Source organism: Dipodomys merriami, unplaced genomic scaffold (genome assembly GCF_024711535.1).
Source record: "Dipodomys merriami isolate MVZ:Mamm:240054 unplaced genomic scaffold, mDipMer1.0.p SCAF_9, whole genome shotgun sequence".
Classification (NCBI taxonomy): Eukaryota; Metazoa; Chordata; class Mammalia; order Rodentia; family Heteromyidae; genus Dipodomys; species Dipodomys merriami.
The window spans coordinates 47,379,938-47,391,018 of record NW_027206512.1 but is presented as its reverse complement, the minus strand read 5'-3'; the positions used below and the strand labels follow the sequence as shown (position 1 = coordinate 47,391,018).

General features: G+C 33.6%; 1 non-coding gene across 1 annotated transcript; it reads right to left on the bottom strand.

Moving 5' to 3' along the window:
• Nucleotides 1-269: 269 nt before the first annotated feature.
• Nucleotides 270-399, bottom strand: LOC138821146 (small nucleolar RNA SNORA40). Its single transcript, XR_011370083.1, has one exon. It is a non-coding gene; the product is annotated as a small nucleolar RNA SNORA40 (small nucleolar RNA).
• Nucleotides 400-11,081: the final 10,682 nt, after the last annotated feature.

Here is an 11,081-nt window from a genome sequence, read left to right as displayed (position 1 = left end):
TATTTTTAGCTAATTCAAACTAACACATGAACTCAATCACAACTTTCTTGCTAGAAAATACATTTTGTTGCTTCTACTCCATATGTAGTTTTTTTGTCTATTTGTATAGAATTCTGAGAATTAGACCCAGGGCATAATTAATTTGTAGCAAGTGCTCTACTTAGAAGGTATCACTCAACTTCTCTATATAGTTTTGCTTTTACATCAACTATATTCTCAGAGCAACCTGTGTGAATTAACAAGCCCTCACATTGCCAGCTTATAGGAATCATACTGCTTCTTACATGTGCCAAAATCACATATCAGCAATGAGTTCTGGGTTGCAAAAGAGGATTTACTGTTTGCACCTGTCTGTAAGGCTTCATCACAAATTAAGCAAGCACACACACACCAAGTGCTCCTCTATATAGTTTTGGAAGATATAAAATAAACATGATTTTATCAAAATGGGATTGCAAAATAATATTTTAAAAAATCACAAGCAATAATAAATAGATGAACATATAAAAACTTTAGAAGAATCAGTATGTTCACTAAGTTGCTAAATGGTATAGAATGATCTGGGTAAGCTAGTTCTAAGAGATCATGGAAATATTCTCATGTAAATTATTCAGATTTCTTGATAATATTGACTAATTTTTGTTTACCTTATTCAATAGAAATTAACCAGTTTGTAAACATGTGAATATGTGATTATATTAATATGTAATAACATTTATTTTGAATTTATGAAATGCAATACAATATATGTCATATCACATATTTAACTATAAGACATAATATTGTGATAAAATATGTGAAAACATAATGGATTGCATTTCATTATGTAGTATTTCAGAGAATTATGTATTGAGGAAAACTTAATTGTGGAGTTGTTGTTTGCTGATAAAATGAAAGCATTTATATGCTTTTTCAAAAATTCTCATTGGGAATGGCATCTTACCTCTTATCTTTTTGTTTGCATTCAAATCATTGAATCACACCTGTTGTAGCACCTGGCATCATTTCTTTACAAACTATAACTACCTATCATATTTAAACAAGCAAAATAAATGATTTATTAACATGATGAAATCCTGTTCAGTATCTAGATTCATCATAAAATTATAGGTATTTCAATACAAATTTGATGGTATATGATGAAAGGTTTAAATAGCATGAGCTCTTTTCTTGATGCTAAGAAAGAATAACTATCCAGGTGTGGTGATATTTCCAGTTAATATTTTTACATAGGTAATTGAAGGCTTCTCAAATTTTTACAAAAATTTAATCATATGTTAGGTCACAAATACCTAGTCTAAATATGTCCTCTAGGAATTTTTTTAAAGTTAGTTTGAATGTGAACTAGTGTTCAACTAGTGTGCAAACTGAAGACTGACATCTGGGCCTTATTTATCACCATATTTTTTTAAGTTTATCAAACTCTTCTCTATCCAAGACAGGCTTTGATAGATAAACCTCTTGTATAACAAACCAGTTATCCATTCAGATCTCTTCATATGTGTTTATTTCCATTTTATAAGCTGTATCTTCTACTTCTTGTCTTACATAATGAAAATGCATAGTACAAGATACCACTTTTAAAAAAGATTTCACTTTCCAGTTAATGTTTAAGTCACTACAAAAGGAGAAAATATTAGTCTGAGCTAAGCATTATTACATATAGTTTTAAACAGATTCTGATCGATGATACTTTGTCTTAACATACATTTTGATCATTCTCTTAAAAATTGAGTCTATGTTTGTTGGACTGGCTAAAAACCATATTGTGTCCAATGGACAAAATTCCTCAAGCTTTCTGAGGACAGCATTGGTGTCTAACAGCAGTCACACAGCAGAATGAATTCAAGCAGTTTGTTCTGAATAATAGAATGAGACCCACTAAAATTTGAAACATTTCTAAATGACAAAGATCCTAGTTCTTCAGTGTAATACTAAAAAGATCAGTCAGTTCATCACGACTTTATCTTTCTTGGTATAAGCTTCAGACTGACGAAGGAGCTCACTGGTTTGGCCATTTCTTAGCACCTAGGAGGTTGTCCATCAATCCCTTGTGCATGCATGCACATACACACATACACACATACACACAAAACCAGAGTGTTAATTATTTCCTCTTAACTATCATGAAAACATTTACCAAATAATTTATATATGTACATAACCATATGTGCATATGTTTTTTTGATTTAAATTTGTAATATTAGTTAGCTAGATACTAATACAACTATATTATGTAGGTTAGGTTTGAGAGTTTATCTTAAATGCAACTCTGAAATTAAAACCAGGAGATAAAACAAATGCTCAGTTCTGCTCATGGAATGTAGTCATGACTGGAGGTTTTACTCATATAATCTACTATAGAAAATATTACCGAAAACTGCATGAATTCCCTAAACACAAACTATTATGTTGATGATCCATTTGACTCTAAATTAGAAATCTACTGACAATTAAATATAAAAGAATTCTACTTATAGATCTACTGTAAATATGTTAGAAAAGGGAAATAGACACAGCTCTATCCTTTGCTTCAGTTTTACTGAAAGGAAGTTGTGTTATATGGATTCCAAAATAAGATTTTGAAGATAAGTGTTGTTTTTCTTTAATTCTTTTGCTTTTTTATTATCTTCAAAGAGTTTTATTTAAATGTACACAATTTACCTGCACTGCCATTTTGTCAAGGTTTTTTAAAACAATTTATATTCATTTTATATTCATTTATATTTCATATTCATTATAATTATTTAATCCCTATGGGTTAAAAACAATGGTGTCAGTGAATTTAGGTGATACTCCTATTTCAATTAGGAGACACTTTTTTTTCCACTTTAAGTTTTAAAACATACAATAGCATATTAAATGCCCATTGAAGCCATTCAATAACTTATTGAAATGTAATTCAGAATTACTGTGATAGATAAATAATGAATTTAAAATAAATCATTAATATTCTAGTCTCTAAGTAGCCATCTCATCAATTTCTATGAATTTATGATTATTGAGATTTCCAAATCCTGCCCTGAGGTTGTATTTTAAGTATTGCCTCCAGTGAGAAGTAACACTGGACCAATGGGCATATCTTTATTACACCTGAATAGCTTGGAGACTTTTTGGAGATAAGTAAGTGTACAGTTTACAGACCTCCTACATGAAATAAAATAAAATATCCAGAGTGCTATAAAACAGTGAAATGCTGTAAGTCTGTGAACCTCTTCCTATTTCTGTTTTATTTATACTGTTTATAAAAGTAAATTACTTGTTTGAAGCACTCCTCTTGAAACTGCCTGGATCTCTATGGGGAAGTACTCCTGTGAATCTGCTTTTTATGGGAAGTGGTTGATCTTTAGCTCCAGGGATGAGATCTGCAAGGTTGAAAAGCTTTCTTTTCTGAGGAGAGTCAATCTGATCTGAGAATACAGAGAGACTCTACTAAGAACCAAACCTGGAGAAAATTACTTCTTTTTAAACTGACTCCCTGAGTCCAAATAGTGTATGCAGGGCCACTGCATTTCTGCCAATAGTTGGGTAACATTGTTCTTCATGTTTCAGCCAGCAAGAATTCCAATGATAACACAAAAGGAAGGTTAACATAAGTTCATTATTGGAGCAAACACTATTTTTCATTTCTTTCTTCTCCATTTTTTTCTTTTTTAATTCAAATTTCAGATTGTTCAAGAAACACAAATTCTGTTTATTGGGGGACATTAGTTTGTTTAGCTTCAGGAAATACTAATTTTAAAATTTGCAATTAACTTTGCTGTGTGTTTCTCTTGTATGATGAAAGTACATACTGTGTTATCTAATTATCATTTACTTAGATATCAGAAACAAATGACACATTTTCTCTTGGCTGAAAGGAGGTTACTTTGGAGGTTTAATCACATTGAATTTCATTTTAGCTTTCTTAACATTTTTTTTAGCTTTGTTGAAATATCATTTAGAGAATCTGGTGAGAACTCTAAATATTCTGATTAGGACCAAAAGGTGCTTGCACTCCAATTTAATGTGATACTAATAAGAAATCATAAGAGAAGAGAGAAAGGGGAGATAGTTAATAACCTTGTTCACTCTCTTCTCTTTTATGCCTCATCAATTTTTCTTACAGATATGGGATAAAATTATAGTAAATAATAATGGTAATTACTATCAATAGTCAGATGAACACATAGATACATAGATACATAGATACATATAGATAGGTAATAAATTGTCAAACATTTTCTTAATGTTGGAGATAGTGATGAGATCTTGAGAATCAAATCCAGAGCTTGGCATGTGCCAGCAAAACTCTCTGCCATTGAGCGATACATCTCCACTTATAAATTTGCCTTTTATACTTAACTGCTTTACAGTCTCATCATTCTACCCAATTCTTCATAACATTCTTGTAATTGTGATTGTAGCCCACTTATAGTGATTTTATTAGTGGATTTTAATATGTGAACTATTCTTCAAGTTCTTTTCTACAAAATAGTCATTTTTGGCATTTTACTAAAGTATATTTATCATTCTAGTCACCTCTAAAAACTTTTTCCTAGAAGTTATTAAGCATTATATCATTAGATTAGATTTATATTCTTACTATTTTCTCCTAAAGATTATAAAAGTTATTCAAAGTTAATTGAAAGTATAATTTTTTTCCATGGAATTTTTCTTGACTTAATAGTGTGAATTTTTAAAATTATTTTAGGATTTAAAATGGATATTTTGTTTGCAACTGTACCCTTCAGATAATGAGATAACTTATTGGTGGATAACATACTGGTTTATAACTTATTGTGAATTTAATTAAGTCAAAAGAGTCTATTCATTGATGATAATTACAGGGAAGCTGATAATATTCATAAATCATAGCATAAGTCATATTCTTGCCATTCTAAATTAGCATTAATTATTTCAGATTAATAAAAATAACAAAAATACATTAAAAGTTTACTATTCTTTTTACAGTGTTTAGACTTTTTCCTTTATTTCCTTCCTCTCTCTTCTTTCTTTCTTTCTTTCTTTCTTTCTTTCTTTCTTTCTTTCTTTCTTTCTTTCTTTCTTTCTTTCTTTCTTTCTTTCTTCCCCCCTTTCCCTCTCTCTCTCTCCCCCTCTCCCCTCTCCCTCTTTCTTTGTGTAAAAGATGTAACCTAGGGCCTAGTATATTCTAAGATTGTTTTTATTACTGACCTACATCCAATCTTGTTATATTTTTTATTGCTTTGTATATTTGAAACTGTATTTTTCTATGCATCTCAGGTTTGTCTACAACTTGAGACCCTCTGACCTCCATTTCTCTGGAGCTAACACATTATCCATGAACAAACATGTCCACTATGTATTCTTTTGGAGGGGGTACTTGGTATTGAACTCAGTTTGTACTTACTAGGCAGGTCTTTTGTACATTTTCAGCGCCTGTTTTCAAGTTGGCCCAGACTCTGATCCTCCTATTATGCTTTCTTGTGTCACTGGAAATGACAACCCAGCCTTGCTCCATAGTACTGGGTCACTATGCTTTCTCCACAGCTGGAATAACAGACATGTGCCACTTATCCCAGCCTCAAACCAGTATCCACCTTCCAAGTATCTAGTAATAAATACTTGATCCCATTTCCCTGGATGATATATATGTGTGTATATATATATATATATATATATATATATATATATATATAATTCAATGCATACCGTGATGGAAAATATGAATGTTTATTATTTTCCATTGATGTTATTAAATTAATTGAACAAATAAAAATGAGCTACTATTTCAGTGGAGGCAGGAATGCGTTATCTTTAGAGTGCAATGTCATTCAACCCTGAATGTCCCTGAATGTACTCTATTACAAGTCTTTAAATCTGCTGAAATGTGTAATAAGAAGGCATTTCACCTTTAATTATATACAAGAAAGTATATAACAGGATTCATTATCAAGAAAAAAAGTACCAGCTCAAATTGATAAGGCTGCTTTCAAGTTACTTACAATAAGGAGTCTCTGGCAGATGAAATAGAAAACATACACACTTCCTTTGTGAAATGAATACTAAGTATTAAGAATGACCTTGTACTTGGAAAAAAATATTTCAAACAGATCAAGTGTTAAGTTTCACATTAACTCATTTCTGAATATTTTGTGTAGTGCATATGTCTGTCTTGGCATAAAAATGACCAATTAATGTTTATCCTTTAATGCTACAGAAAGTGCACTAATCATAAGGGGGCTAAATAATACATTGAAATAAAGTTCAGAGTAAATAAGTTGGTCCTGTTGTAAATAGAGTCCAAAACTGCTAAAAAAAAAAAAAAAAAAAAAAAAAAAAAAAAAGCTATTCTGAAGCCAAATGCAGTTAGCAGCCATGGCTAGCCATTCAATAGTTATGATATCGTAGGATAAGTATTCTAGTTCTTACATCATGTCAATGTTTACTTTTGGGGATTGGTTGAAAATTATAGATTGTATTGCAAAATATATAACTTTCAATTAATATTATTAGGTATTCAAAATTTCCAGAATAAATGTTAATAAAATACCATTAAATAATACTAAACTATCACAAAATTTATGAAAATAATAGGGTTTATTGTCTGGTTGTGCTTTAGCCTAATGATATTGGTCATGAATCATGTTCTGACCTCTAGAACATTAAGTATCCAAATGTAGTCCAGGCATACATGTATTTGAAAGGGATTGCTACTTCACAGTGACTGATTTTGTTTTTCTTTAAATCTACCTATAGTCACTTAGTAAGAAATAAGAAGGTTTTAATGGGAAAAGAACACTTCACAAAAGAAATCCACAGTGTTTATAATATTACAACAATGTACTAAAATATAAATATAGCCTTGGTTGCAGGTTTAGGCAAATATGTATTATTTCATGAAGTATTACAGAAGGAGATCTAATATAATCACACATTCCAGAAACCCAAACATTCTTCTCAGATGCCCCGTGGAGCACTTGACTCTTGTGTGTCCCACCCTTTACTACTACTTCCAGTATAATTTGAATCTCATTTATACAGAGAGGAATTGAAAATTTCTAATCCTGAGTCAAGTCAAATCATATATTTTCTGTATTTGTCTATACACTATTTTCTAGTTGAGGTCAATAAGAGGTGAAAACATAACAAAGTTCATATGTTCTGGTCAAGTGGTCAAAAACGTAGAGAATAGTAATCAGTAGTGATGAATGTTAATGATATGGCAACTCTTGCACATGTGTTGGTTTAGCTGTTTGGGTTGGAGCTCTTCACATCATTCATGTGAAGAAAACAGATTTTTCCAAACGTCAGGTTACTGTGTGCTGTGAAATGAGGATGGGAGATGTTGAAAAGGAAGAAAAGGGAATTGTCTTTGAAATAGGCTGAATGGAGAGCAATTAAAGTGGAAAGACTGTTGAGTTCAAGGACAACTAAATCTACTTGAAAAAAAAACAATTCAAAGAAAAGAATAGAAAATGCAAAACGGTATTGGTGAAGTGACCCCTCACAGAGAAGGACTGGAGAACAAGAGACAATTCCTTATTCATGGAACAATGGAACAATCAAGATTCTCACCCAGGGGGTGCTGGTGGCTCATGCCTGTAATCTTAGCTACTCAGTAAGGTGACCTCTGAGGATTGTTGTTCAAAGCCAGCCTGGGCTGGCTCCAATTAACCAGCAGAAAACCAGAAGTGGTACTGTGGCTCACTCAAGTGGTAGAGTGCTAGCTTTGAGCTGAAGAGCTCAAGGACAGCACCCAAGTGCAGAGTTCAAGCCCCACGACTGACAAAAAAAAAAAAAAAGTCATGTGGAAAAATATGTCAATGTCTAATTGTTTTTGTTGTTATTGTATTTTGGTTTTTGAGACAAGGTATCTTAAGAGTGGACTAGGATATGTCGCCCAGGCATGAACCTCTTGAATCATTTTTTCCAATATTGGGATTACAGGTGTGTACTGTCATGCATAGTTACCTGCTTTCAAATGCCAGCCTGGGTATATAAGTCTGTGAGACTTTTATCTCAATTAACTAACAAAAAGCCTGATATAATATCAGGAAACAATTATATTCTAGAGTTCGCCGTGTACCGATTGTATTTATTTAGAATTGCTTTATATTTGTTAAACTCAATCATTAGTTTGTAATACTAGTGACAACCATTGTGATGCTTATTATGCACCATATTGCTCCCAAGCACTTGTATCAAATGATGGGTCCCTCGATGGTGGGTTTATTTTGAAAAATGGAAGGAACTCTATGAGACAGAGCAGTGTTTGTCCTGTACCTCTTTTTTTTTAATCTCTCATTCCTTCCTCTATGCTATATAGTGAGTATCTTGTGGCATTTATTCCACTGCCATGATGTTATGTTTCACCACAGACTCAGAATCAGAGGAGCCAAGGTCTGCAGATGGAAACCTCTGAAGCCATCAGTGACCTACCCCTGCACTCCTACCTCGGCTTATTTATGTTAACTCAATTTGTCTCAGTGTCACAAAATTGACTAAAGGACCAACCAGAAAGTAATGTCATTTCTGTGACTAATAATCATGTGATTACATTGATTTGGATCTGATTTGTGAGAGAGAAAATTTAGAAAAGTTTTGAGGATTTGGCTAGAGAAAGTCAGTTCGTCTGTAAGCAGAGCTTAATGCCAATGGAAGGCAGAGAATAGAGACTGTTCTCATGGGGTTTCACATGGAATCAAGACCTATATCCCAAATTGGAATGAAGATTCTTCATGTCATTTGCGGTGAAGAGTTTGTCAACATTTTGTCCAAGTTCTGAGACTTTGAGGAAGAATGAATTTAAAACTGAGAAATGAATTACCCTTGTAGAGAAAATTTCAAGGCAGCCCAGTATATAGACTGTGGAGTGATTTTGGTTATCGGCTTTAAACCAGGCTAACAATGAGAGCTGGGAGTACAAACATAGCCGAAAGATTTAGAAATCTTTCTGTTGATTTGAAAAGCTTATATAAAGTGGGAGGCAAGAAAATTTGTAATTTCTCAAGAGATTGACACCATTAAAAAGGACAGTAAAGAAAAGCTAACTGCTTTTCACTGGGACAATAGGAGATGATCCCTTTGAAGGCCTCTCAGGAAGGCAGGAACTGAGTTCAAGGGTTCAAAGTCGGAAAGATTAATTCATTTGTGTGTTTTTCACTTGAGAAGAGAGTACATGGAGCACCCTACTCAGGCATGGCCACCTTAGAAATTGTTTCACAGGATATGATTTATGATGCTCAGCATCCCAGACCTTCAGAATGCTACTACCATTGTTCAAAACGGCCAGGATTCCTCTGGAACTGACAGGAAAACTACCATGTTGTCCCATATTGGTCACTTGGTAGAGTTCATGGAAGATTCTGTGTCGTCCTATGATGCTGACTTTGATGATCTTCACAGAGCCTTCAATGTAGATTTCAAAGCATCCTAGGAAACTAGGCTCTGTGGGGCTTGGTGGAAACATGGAGACAGCCTTGCAGTTTGTGAAGCCAGGGAGATGAAGACAAGATGCATTGGAAAGCTGGGTGCTGGTACCTCATAATTGTAGCTCCTCAGAAGGCCTAGATCCAAAGCTCACAGTTCAATGCCAGCCTGGGTACAAAAGTCTGTGAGACTCTTATCTCGATTAACCAACAAAAAGCCTGAAGTGGAACTTCTCAAGTAGTAGAGTGCTACCCTTGAGAGGAAAAAGCTCAGGGACATTGACTCTGCTCTGAGTTCCAGGCACATGATGAGTGTGCACTCACGCATGTGTGCGTGCATGCACGTGCGCACACACACACACACACACACACACACACACACACACACACACACACACACACACACACACACACACATACAAATGATGCAATAGAAACCCCAGGACATTGGAAAAACCATGAACAGGAAATATCTAAAGGCCAGAGAGCAGATTCTGCCGAATGTTATTCAACTGAAATACCTACGGAGGAAGGTACCACTTCATCCCTTTAGAGCTCCCACATATACCTGGATTCTGGACTTGTATCTGCAAGATTTTATGTTTATCCTGATGGTTCTCAGAGTTGTTCTAAACTGGAGCTTCCTTTTTATGTTCCCATTCTTACCTTTGGAAAGATAGTATTTACTCTGTGCCATTACATCTTATGAGTATGTAACATTTTGTGTCATTTTAGAGCAGTTCACAAGAAAGAGTCACAGAAGAATTTTTACTTGAGATTTTGAACAGTGCTTGAAATATTGACTTTGAGAACTCCTGAGATAGAATAAATGAATTTTACATTATTTGATGGTAACAGTGTTTGGAGTATCCAAACAATGGAATATTATAGTTTAAATGTGAGATGACTATCAGAAACTTAGTGCATCTTTAATGCCATTATTTTGGGAAGCAGTAGAAGCTGAAGAAAATGGGATCTGGCTGGAGGAAATAAGTTAATAGGGTTATCTTGAAATAAACTACTATGTCTTTTCTCTAATTCTAGTCCACCATGACACAAACTAAAACCATCACAGCTCCTACCCATCATGAGCTATAGAAATCTCTGAAATCATGGGCTAAATAAACCTTGCCTCACTTATAACTGCAAATAGCTTTTTACACTGACAAGAAAGCTAAAAGAAAATCATGACAGTAATAGTATGTTGTCTGAGATGGATGTGGTATGTCCAAGGAAAGAGAGGTGAAGTTGGTATCAAAGAAGATAAGGGAAAAGAAATAGAAAACTATGAAGGAAATACGTGATGGAATTTTAATGCAACCAGGTAGAATGATAATCTTTGATTTGCATCTACTAACACAGACTATGTAATACGAAATTCTATTAATATATTCTTGACGTGTAAGAAAGCTGAAGCAAATGTATTCAAATCTGTGTAACGCCTCAGTTATTCATTCATATATGAGCCCTAACAAGAACCTTTCTGTTGGCAATTGGTTCTGCTCTAATTAGTGATGCAATGACAGCAAATTCATCTTAAGACTTCCTCTTAAGTGGCTATTATATTTTAAAATCTGGTATCCTCAGATTCCAGCCTATGGAAAGAAATAGAATGTGTAAAGTCACTATACACAAATATTAGAAGGCTTGGACTCCAAAAGCAGGATACTCGGCTCTTCATATTCCATT